The sequence below is a fragment of the Panicum hallii genome, chromosome 5, assembly GCF_002211085.1.
Source record: "Panicum hallii strain FIL2 chromosome 5, PHallii_v3.1, whole genome shotgun sequence".
In the NCBI taxonomy this organism is placed as follows: Eukaryota; Viridiplantae; Streptophyta; class Magnoliopsida; order Poales; family Poaceae; genus Panicum; species Panicum hallii.
The window spans coordinates 39,139,059-39,149,850 of NC_038046.1; positions in this window are offsets into that span (position 1 = coordinate 39,139,059).

The following is a 10,792-nucleotide window of genomic DNA, read 5'->3' on the forward strand; positions in this document are numbered from 1 at the left end:
TTGACATGACACTCTTAGAGGGATGACCATTTGCAACTTGCTTTCCGGCTTGACATGCACTACATAATTTATCTTTCTCAAACTTTACATTCTTCAAGCCAACTACTAAATCATGCTTTATGAGACGGTTGAGTTGTTTCATGCCAACATGACCAAGTCTTCTATGCCATAACCAACCCAAAGATGATTGAGTGAACAAACATGTAGACAAGTTTGCCTCTTTAGTAGCAAAATCCACAAGATATACATCCTCATATCTAAACCCCGTAAAGATGTGATTTAGTCCATCCAAGCTAGTCACTACAACATCATCTTTAGTAAAACTACACTTATATCCAAAATCACAAAGTTGAGTGACCGCTAAGAGATTAAACTTGAGAGAATCCACCAATAAAACATTTGAAAGAGAATGATCACTTGAGATTGAAATCGTACCAACACCTTTGACTTTGCCTCGGCTATTGTCACCAAAGATGATATCACTATAGCCATCCACATTCTCATTTAGAGAGGAGAACATCATTGGATCTCCGGTCATGTGTTGAGTGCATCCACTATCAAGCACCCAATGTCTTCCTCCGGACTTGTAATTTACCTACAACAAAGAGACAACTCTTTTAGGTACCCAAACTTTCTTGGGTCCTTGAACGTTAGTGACCAAGACTTTTGGCACCCAAATGGCATTCTTTTTAGCACCATCTATAGGTATTCCAACAAATTTTGCACTAACATTGCCATTTGAATTTCTCATAAGAATGTAACTAGAATCAAAGGATATGACTTTCATGTTGGTGCAATTCTTCTCAACATGACCAACCTTCTTGCATTTTTCACAATATGACTTACCACTACTCTTCACAAAAGTGGTTTTGGTGTGCACAAAAGCCTTCTTCCCTTTCTTAGAAATATATCCAACCCCTTGCTTGTTCAAAGTGAACTTTTGACTTGCCCAACAATGATTAAACATGGCTCTACTATCATAGCACTTTCTCAAATCATTAGTCAAGCAAGTAACCTCTTTCTTTAACAAATCATTTTCCATAATAAGAGATTCATTGCAAGATGAGTCATCAATTTTGGTGCAAGAGGAACTAGTTGAACTAGAATCGCAAGGTTTATCATCAATTAAGTCACAACTCACACCAATGCTCAATGTAGCTTTTCTTTCATGATTAAGTAGGGCATTGTGAGCTTCCTCAAGCTTCTCATGAGTTTCTTTGAGATTCTCATGTGAAGTCTTTAGCTCCTCATAGGAATCTTGAAGAGAAGTAAACTTCAACTTCAATTCCTTTAACTTGGCCTTTTCTTTAGTCATGAATTCATCGGCATCATTTAGCATTTCAACAAGATCATCATATGAAAGTTCATCAAGTTCATCATCTTGTTGTACCTTTGCACCACCCTTTGCCATAAGACAATGTGGTGTGGAGAAGAGTGATGGAGCCTCCTTGATGGCGATCCCGGCAACTCCCTTGGATGGCTTGTCATCATCATCATCATCATCATCATCGGAGCTTGCATCGGAATCCCACTCAACAAAATAAGCTTGACCATTCTTCTTCTTCTTGATGAACTTCTTCTTCTTCTTTTCATCATTTTTCTTGTCCTTCTTGTCATTTTTCTTGTTTGGACAATTGACACTAATATGACCCATTTCACCACATTGGAAGCATGTCTTGTCCACAAAAGGATTTTTTCTTGATGATTGACCTTTCTTGCCAAAGTTCTTCTTGTTCATCATTCTATTGAATCTCTTGACAAAGAGAGCCATCTCTTCATCCGATTCTTCTTCTTGACACTCACTTTCTTCTTCCTTTTTGCTATCTTGAGCTTTGAATGCCACACTTTTCTTTTTCATATCAATTTCTCCCCCATGAGCTTCATCTTGAGATTTCTTGAACATGTCATGGGTGAGAACTTCTCCCAATATTTGTGTGGGAGTTGCGGTCTTCACATTTGACCTTACAAGCAAGGTCACAATTGTGTCATATCTTTCCGGAAGACATCTAAGAAATTTGTGGTTGAAATCCGCATCCGGTACCTCAAATCCAAGTCCCTTGAGGTCATTCACAATGTCATTTAGCCGGTTGAACATCTCGGCTATACTCTCATCCTTCTTCATGGTAAATTCACTAAAATTGCCCTTAAGCAAATATAACTTGGCCTCCTTCACACTTGATGTGCCCTCATGAATTTCCATGAGCTTTTCCCATATGTCATGTGCATTTGTGAGACTCTTGACTCTATTAAATTCGGTCACACCAAGGGCACTAAAGAGCACATTGACCCCTTGATCATTTAGTATCTCATTTTCTTCTTCTAGGGGTGTCAAATTTTTTGAGTCCAAAATGACATATCCATCATTTACCACTCTCCATAGCTTTCTACTCATGGCTTTGATATGAGCCGACATCCTAGTCTTCCAATAATCATAATTATTCCCATCAAAGAACGGTGGCTTCCCAACATGAATTCCATTATCACTAGTCATTGTTCTACTCCAAGATGGTTAAATCCGCAATTAATGGAGTACTTAGCTCTGGTACCACTTGTAGGATCAAGAACACCGACTAGAGGGGGGGTGAATAGGCGGTTTAAAACTAAAACTCACAACACTAGAGAAAATTTAATTAGTAACACAAGAGAGTCCTATGTCATGCTACTACTATCTCTAAGAGGTTTGCAACCTAGGGTGACAAGATACAATTCAAGCTCTAATAAATTAAATTGCTCAAAGTAAAACAAAGATAAAAATGAGCAAGAGAGATAACCAAGCTTGACACACAAATTTATCCCGTGGTGTCGATGACTTGCCGGTCACCCCTAATCCACGTTGAGGTGGATTCCAAGAATTAACCGCTCCTCTATCAAGAACCTCTTGATCTTGAGCCGGCTAGAAACAAGGAACCGCTCCACACCTCGATTTCACTAGAGTTGCTCTTCACCACTCCGGCAAGGTGAGCACAAAACCTCTCACAACCGAAATTGGGGCTTCTTAACAATCTCCTTCAAGAAGCTCCACGAAATCACCTTCTCTAAGCCGTCTAGGGAGCGGCAACTCCCAAGAGTAACAAGCCAATGATCCTTGCTTGAAGATTCCCTAGTGCTACAAAGCTCAAACTCTAAATGCAATGCACTAGGAAGCACTCTCACTCTCAAAAATGCAAATCCTTAGCAAGTGTGTGAGAGAGAGGGATGTCTTAGCTCTAGAGAGTCAAGAATGCAGTCCAAATGGCCAAGAGAGAGACCCAAAGGCCGGGCATTGGGTATATATAGACATCCCATCAAAAACTAGCCGTTACAGTCTTTTCTGCGAGATCGCGGACCGTCCGGTTTCAAAAACCGGACCGTCCGCCGTTATAAGCCAGAGAGTCAACGTGCATTAAATGCGTGTCAGAACTAGCCGTTACAGCCCTGGCGGACTGTCCGCCGTCTAACCAGCGGACCGTCCGCGGTTAGGAGTTCCACCACTCCAGAGACATGGCAGTCTCTGGAACAATCCTTAAATCAGCCAGCGGACCGTCCGCGCGCAAGGAGCGGACCGTCCGCGGTTCATTCTAGAAAAACAGACAGAGACTGCAAGGTTTCTGGTTCAACATATCGCGAGTCTAGCGGACCGTCCGCCTCCCAGAGGCGGACCGTCCGCGGACCAGGCCACAAGACAGACCAGAGAACACCCTCTACAGGAACCAAGAGAGTTAGAGTGGCGGACCGTCCGCCCAAGGTGGCCGGACCGTCCGCCCAAGGTGGCCGGACCGTCCGCCCCCGGTGGCCGGACCGTCCGCCGGCCACAATACACTCCCACTATTCATCAGTAACGGTAGCGGACCGTCCGCTCCCATGGTGCGGACCGTCCGCTTTTGAGCAGTCAGCTATCAAACTTGTTCTTTTTCAAAATCCGACAAAACGAAGTTAGCCCTTATGCATGCACTTAGATATTTTGAGCAAAATGGCACTAGAGACCTGTCAAGCACGAGTACATGACCCCTCTTGATAGTACGGCTATCTATCCAACAAATCCGGTCTCTTATCATCCACTAAGCACCTTGTGACCGGTAAAATTCAAAGGACCCTATTTTATACCTTTGCCTTGAGCCCAAACTTTTCTCATCGTCTCCAAAGATCCACACGTTCGCAAATAACTCTCATTCATCCGTGGATCAACCTATACTCATTTTCTCAAAAGAATTGTTAATCCACAAACCGTTGTCATTAATTACCAAAACACGAATTAGGGGCCTAGATGCTTTCAGCGGCATACCTGGCAAATCATCCGGAAAAACATCCGGGAATTTAGACACCACGCGTATACCATCCGTGGGTCTAGCCTCCATCTGACAGAGAAATCCAGAGGGCTCCGAAGCACTGACTATGACTTCCTGTCCATCCGGTGCTGACAAGTGGACAATCCTCTGAGCACAATTAATTTTGACACCCCATCTAGCAAGGGTCTCCATTCCCAATATCACATCGATACCCTTGGTGTCTAGCACCATCAGATTTGCACTGGACTCTACCCCCCTTACTGCAACACTGACTCTGGGGCAGAAGATATGAGACCTCAATTGCCCTTCCGGTGAAGATACTGACATGCACCTCTTTAATGTGCTAGTATGAATACCATGATGCTCGACAAAAGACTAAGTAATGAAGGAATGCATAGCACCAGTATCGAAAAGCAATGTAGCAGGGTGGGTATTAACCATGAACGTACCAATAACCACGTTGGGAGCCTCGGCCGCCGACTCGGCCATCACGTGGTTCACCCTGCCCTGTGATGGCGCCTTGGGCTGAGCTGGGCGCCCCTGCTGTCCAGACTGCGCCTTCCGGGGACAAACGTTGGTGTAGTGTCCTGTCTCACCGCAGTGATAGCACGCCCGTGGAAATGCTAGAGCTTGCTGTCCAGCAGGAGGAGTAGGCACTCCCTGCCGTGGAGCTGGTGGAGCCGGTGGAGCTGAGCGTGCCGGAGGTGCTGGAAGCCTCTGGCCCTGTCCTGCCTGCTGTTGCTGCTGAGGACGAGGCGGGTACTGCTGCTATCGCTGCTGGTACGGCTGAATCTGCCTCTGCTGCTGCTGTTGCGGGTGCTGGTATCGAGGCCGAGTGTTGCTGCCAGACGCAACAGGAGTCATCTTCCTCTTCTTATCCTCGATCTCCCGGCGTGTGCGCTCGGTGTTGAGGGCAGAGTCAACCAGATGGTTGAAGTTGTCGAAGTGGTGATTCAGGAGCGCGTACTCAATATGATCGTCCAGCTCCTCCCTGAAGCGCTCCTGCTTATCGCCATCATTTTCGACCTCAGCGGGGGCGTAGCGAGCAAGCTGGAGGAAGCGGTCACGGTACTCGGTCACCGTCATAGCTCCCTGAAATGATAAGTACCGGAGAAAGAAGATGGAAATTACTCAACATTTCTTATTTCATGGAGATAAACAAGGGTGGGTTTAAGCTCAAAAAGGAATTGCGGGAGGATTTTATTCTAATTTACCTGCTTAAGCGCAAGGAACTCCTTGTGCTTCATCTTCATGATTCCAGCAGGGATATGGTGGTTCCTGAAGCACTCCCGGAACTGGAGCCAAGTGAGGGCGTCGCGGTCCCGAGCTGGGTAGGACTCCCACCAATCGAGAGCTGAGCCTCGCAGCTGCCCTGCTGCGTATAGAACTCGCTCCCGGTCGTCGCACTGAGCGACATCCAACTGACGCTCCACCGAACGAAGCCAGTCGTCAGCCTGGAGTGGATCAACCGCATGGGAGAACGTCGACGGGTGACTTCTCAGAAAATCAGCACGCCTGTCGCGGGGCTGCTGCGGTGGAGGAGGTGGCTGTGTGTGGATTTGCTGCAGAGCCTGAACAGTGTTGTTCAGGGTAGCCATCATCTGCATCTAGAGCTGGAAGAACTGCTCCGGAGTCAGAGGTGGTGGCATCAGCATCGGCGTCGGTTGGCCGGTACCCTGGTTGTTCTGCCCCTGCTGGCCAGAACCAGTGCCGGTGCTCCTGGTGTTCACCATCTGTTTGCAGCAGAACGAAATTTATAAGAGACCGATATTGTACAACTCCGGAAAGAAAACTCTGGCCGGATAAGATAGAGAGAAAAAGAGTGTACGGTTTTACCCCCAACGATCTATCTCAGTTTTATTACTTAATTCAAGTTCGCGTTAAAATCGATTTGTATGAGCAAGTTTAACTTCTAAACTATGCAATCAACTAAAGATCCAAATCAAACATTTTGCACAATCACAAACACTCAATATCCACAATTTAGCCGAGTTCATCGCACCAGCTGACTAAACAAACAGGCGCTCTAGCATATTTTTCTTTTGCAAGGCATCCTAAGCTTATGAGGACATACGGAAAATTTTAGGCCAACGTCTACGGAAAAGACCAGACTAATTCTCGGAAGAACAATAGAGAGAACTAGCAAATCGAAGTTTAGAACTCAAGGAATAGAAGCAGAAACAAATTTTTGAGTTTGCGGAAGCAAGGCAAGAGAAAAGAAGTTCTTAAACTCGACCATTTCTAGCTAGGCTTCGTCCTACAGTCGACATGGCTCTAATACCAATTCTGTCACACCCAATTTATAAGAACATAAACCAAGCAATCATATATGCGCCAGGATCAAGTCACGCATATATACAACAGAATCATCAAGATATCACAACACATATCACGGAATAAAAGCGTATAAATTGTAAATGAATTGTTTATTACAACTGAATCAAGAATCAGTTCAAGGAGTGCGGAAGCGTAAAATAAATATATGAAGAACACGGCGCCACAGGGACGTCGGCTGGGAGACAAACGCCTAGAAATCGTCAAGTCCGCTGATGTAGTCCTCCATGTCGCTGATACTGAGCAATAGTCGAAGATATCCCAAAGAGAACAGAAGAGTAGAGAAGGCAAGTGTGAGTACACAACTTGTACTCAACAAGTATAACACAAACTATGAGGCTCTACGGTTAGCTGACTCAACTGCATTAGCTTTTAGTCTTGGCAAATTTTATTAAAACTATTTACTATAAGTGGATGAATTACCATAACCCAAACTGCATAATAATTAATCAAAATTAATCATGAGTCTACTGAAATCCAAACCAAACCACCAAAGATAAACCCCACTAATCAGACGGAGGATCTGGGCCGCTCATGACCGTGAGCATGGCTAGTATACCAGTTTTACACTCTCGAGAGGTTGCACAACTTTACCCACAAGTCATGAGCTACGCTAGTTGTTCACCACACTTCCTAGGTGAGATGACTAGCAAGCGCACTACGAGACCGTTACAAAGGACCACGTTAGTAAGGTGTAACCGCTAAGATTTCTGGATCAGCGACAATGGGGCCCACATCACGGGGGTACAAGCACACAGCACAGACCCAGCCGGAGGAGCAGGGACCATTGAAGCTTACCACCCCTCTTGCCCCGTAGGTAAGTTACTCCCAAACCAAAATGACCAAATTAGTAAGTCAAGACCGTCCCATTCCAGTCTTGTGGTTGCGCGGTTGTCCCAGGTGGCCGCTCTATGAACCGGTCCTTATGGAGAGTGGCCAACCAAGCACTAAGCACCATGCTGGCCCCCTAAACCATGTTTCTATAAAAACATATTTTTAACGAGACGTGAGCCACTCAAGCACACAACACAGAGGGCCACTCTCAGAATCAATGTTGCATATACCATTAATCAAAATTAATTAAAAGGACCATAATTTGTGAGAGCGCAGCACCTAGCACAACTAACCAGAAATGCAACCCAAGGTATTTATATAAAGGATAAAAGTGGCTAGGAAATCCTTGTAGGCATACAGTATTAAAATGCAGTATGAAATTGTATTTAAAAGTGATAGGATGTTCATGTTATACTTGCCTTCCTCAAAGTTCTCCTGCTGCTGCTCAAAGGGTTCTGAAGAAGGTGGCTCCTGGTACTCCTCTGGCACACGATCGTAACGCCAAAACATGGTCCACATAGGCACATACATGCAAACAATGGCAAAAGATAAGAAATAGTACAACAATACAATAAAATAGCATACAAAACTAAGCTAAAACTATTCTACGCATTACAACGATCACGTGAGCGCAAGAACCACCTAAAACGGAGCTAAGACGCGAAAACTAGGGCTAAAACAAGCTCTAGGGACTTTTCTGTAAGAAAACAGAAGGTTCTAGGTGTTTCTGTGCAAAAACCGAGGGCCTAAACCTAATTAAACTATAGACACAGTGTCTAACACGCTAAAACTCAAGGGTTGGACTGCGGACCCAAAACCTAGAAAGCTCAGGGGCTTCGGCGCAAAGACAGGGGCTCAACTGAAATTACTTTTGAACTGGGTTGGACCGCGGGTTGATTCCAAAGAAACTCAGGGTCTCTTTAGCAAAGCTGCCAGAGCGAAAGGGTACCTTCTAATCTGGACCGTCGGATCTGGATCGGATGGTTCGGACGGTCCGATCTGAACGGCGGGGTTCGGACGGTCTGATCTGCATGGGGGAAACCGACGGTCCGATCTGGATCGGACGGTCCGATCTGAACGATGGAAACTGGTCCGTTGGATCTAGATCGAACGGCTCAGGTTGAAGGGGTATGCGATCTAATCTTAAGCGTTCACCTCGGATCGGACGGCTCGGGTTGGTTGGGCGCGAGGGGCGGCGGCGCTGTAACGCCGGCGACCCAATCCCGCGGCGGTGCGGCTCAGGGTTCGCCGGACCTCACTGTAAATGGTGCTCCGGGGGTCAAATTGGGCAGGGCTTGGATCTGGCGTGATCAGCGCATCATGCGTGATCTTCCTGGGGCTAAAGCGGGTTTTGGGGTGCTCTGGACTTGCGCGCGCAGCGGCGGGGACGGTCCGGCACGTCGGCGCACACCAGCGTGCGGCGTTCCGGTCCCTGCAGTGACCTAGGTGCTACGGGACCTAGCACAACAGGAAGAGCAGGACCACGTGGTGCTTACCGAGGGCTCGGATCGACCGGAGAGGCAGCACAGGGTGGTCGGCGGCGAGGTCCGAGCGGCGAGGACGGGCGGCGCTCATGGGGAAGGTCGATGCAGGCCTGCTCCGAGCTTCTGATCCCCACGGGTCGGCTCGTGGTGCTCCTGCGGAGGTGCCACGGGGGTTAAGAGGGTCGGAGGGCTACCGGCGGCGAGGAATCGAGGGCGAGAAGCAACTCACCGGCGGCGGTCCTCGGGTGGAATTCCGGCGCTACACGGGTCGGGGTCGTGAGGGAAGAGTTTGGGGAGCTTCCTGGTGGTGAGGCGAAGCTGATGCGGGGGTTGGCAGGGGTGGAGGTGCAACGGGGCGGCAGGTCCGCGGCGGAGCAGGAGATGCTGCGCGGTGGAGCGAGCGGGCGGCGGTTTAGGGTTTGGGGCGGCGGCTACATGGTAGGGGATAAGGGTGGAGAGGACGCGGGGTGGTTTAAAGAGGGAAGCCAGGGATCTCGGGGGGGGCGCGCTCGGGGAAAGGCTGGCGAAGATCACGGCAGGCGTTGCGCGGCCGGTGGAGGGAGGAGGAAGAAGGGGCCGATAGGTGGGGCCGGACTACCAGAGAGAGGGGGCTGCGGGAAAGACTGAGAAAAGAAGGAATGAGTGACCTACTTTCCTGTTTGCTTCCTTTTTTTTTAAACCAACTCAAATCTATTTGAATTCAACTCAAATTTGAATTCAACTCCTATGCACTCAACCAAATAAAACTTATGCACCAGCATGAATGCACAAACATGTTGAACCTAAAATAATTTTTAATTACTTGCGTAATTTAATTAGATTAAATGCAAGCTAGGAAAAATAAATCCTTAGAAAATTACTGGAGCACATTTAAATTCATTATAAATCTCGGAAGTTTACATTAGGGTGTTACACATACCATACCATGAGTGATGCCTAAGTGGTACTTGCTACCCGTGAAATCAAGGTGAAAAATTATTACAACTTGGTATCTGCTTCAACTATAATTTTTCCTGTTGATGGATTCTAATGTTCAAAATATAGCAGGTTAAGTCATTTAGCATTTGGACATCTAAAATAGCTAATAGCAGCTAAATTGCATTTGGAAGCTATAACAGCAGATAGCGGAGGCTATAGCCAGAAGATAAAAAGTGTACACTAGTACAAAGCATTTGTATCGGTACCTTAATTTTTTTTTGCTGGCTGTCGCTATTGCCAACCACCAGCACAAATACCTCGTATTTGTATTGTCGGTTGACATAAGCAACCGCCAGTGCAAATCGATTTGTACTGGCGGTTGATTTAGGTGTCCACCAGCATAAACGATGGGTATTTGTTCTAACGGTCGCTTATGTCGACCGCCAGCCCAAATTATTTTTTCTTAAGGTAAAATTAAATAATTATTTCATATAAAGTTGGATGAAGATAAATTTTATATCAGAGTTATAGAGCTCGACGAGATCTGAAACTTTGTAGCTGACAATATTTTCGCTCAAGTCTGTTTACTAGGCTAAATATTCATTACCATTTCTAAAATCAAACTTTAAACCTTATATCCAAGTTATACAGAAACCTAACATGAAAACAAACCTTATAAAGTTCGGTGAGACCTAAAACTTTGTAGTCAACAACCTTTTTTGTTCAAGATCATTTAGCATGCCAAATATTCATTACCACTTCTGAAATCTAATTTTAAAACGAAAAATTTGAATTTTTGAATTTTTTGAAACAACCTCCGATATGAAGATGAACTTTATACTAAAGTTGTAGTGCTCGACGAGATATAAAACTTTGTAGTTGAATTTTTTTTAATTTAAGATCATTTAGAGAATCAAACACACAATATAAGATTTGGAAAAATGATATCAATATAAA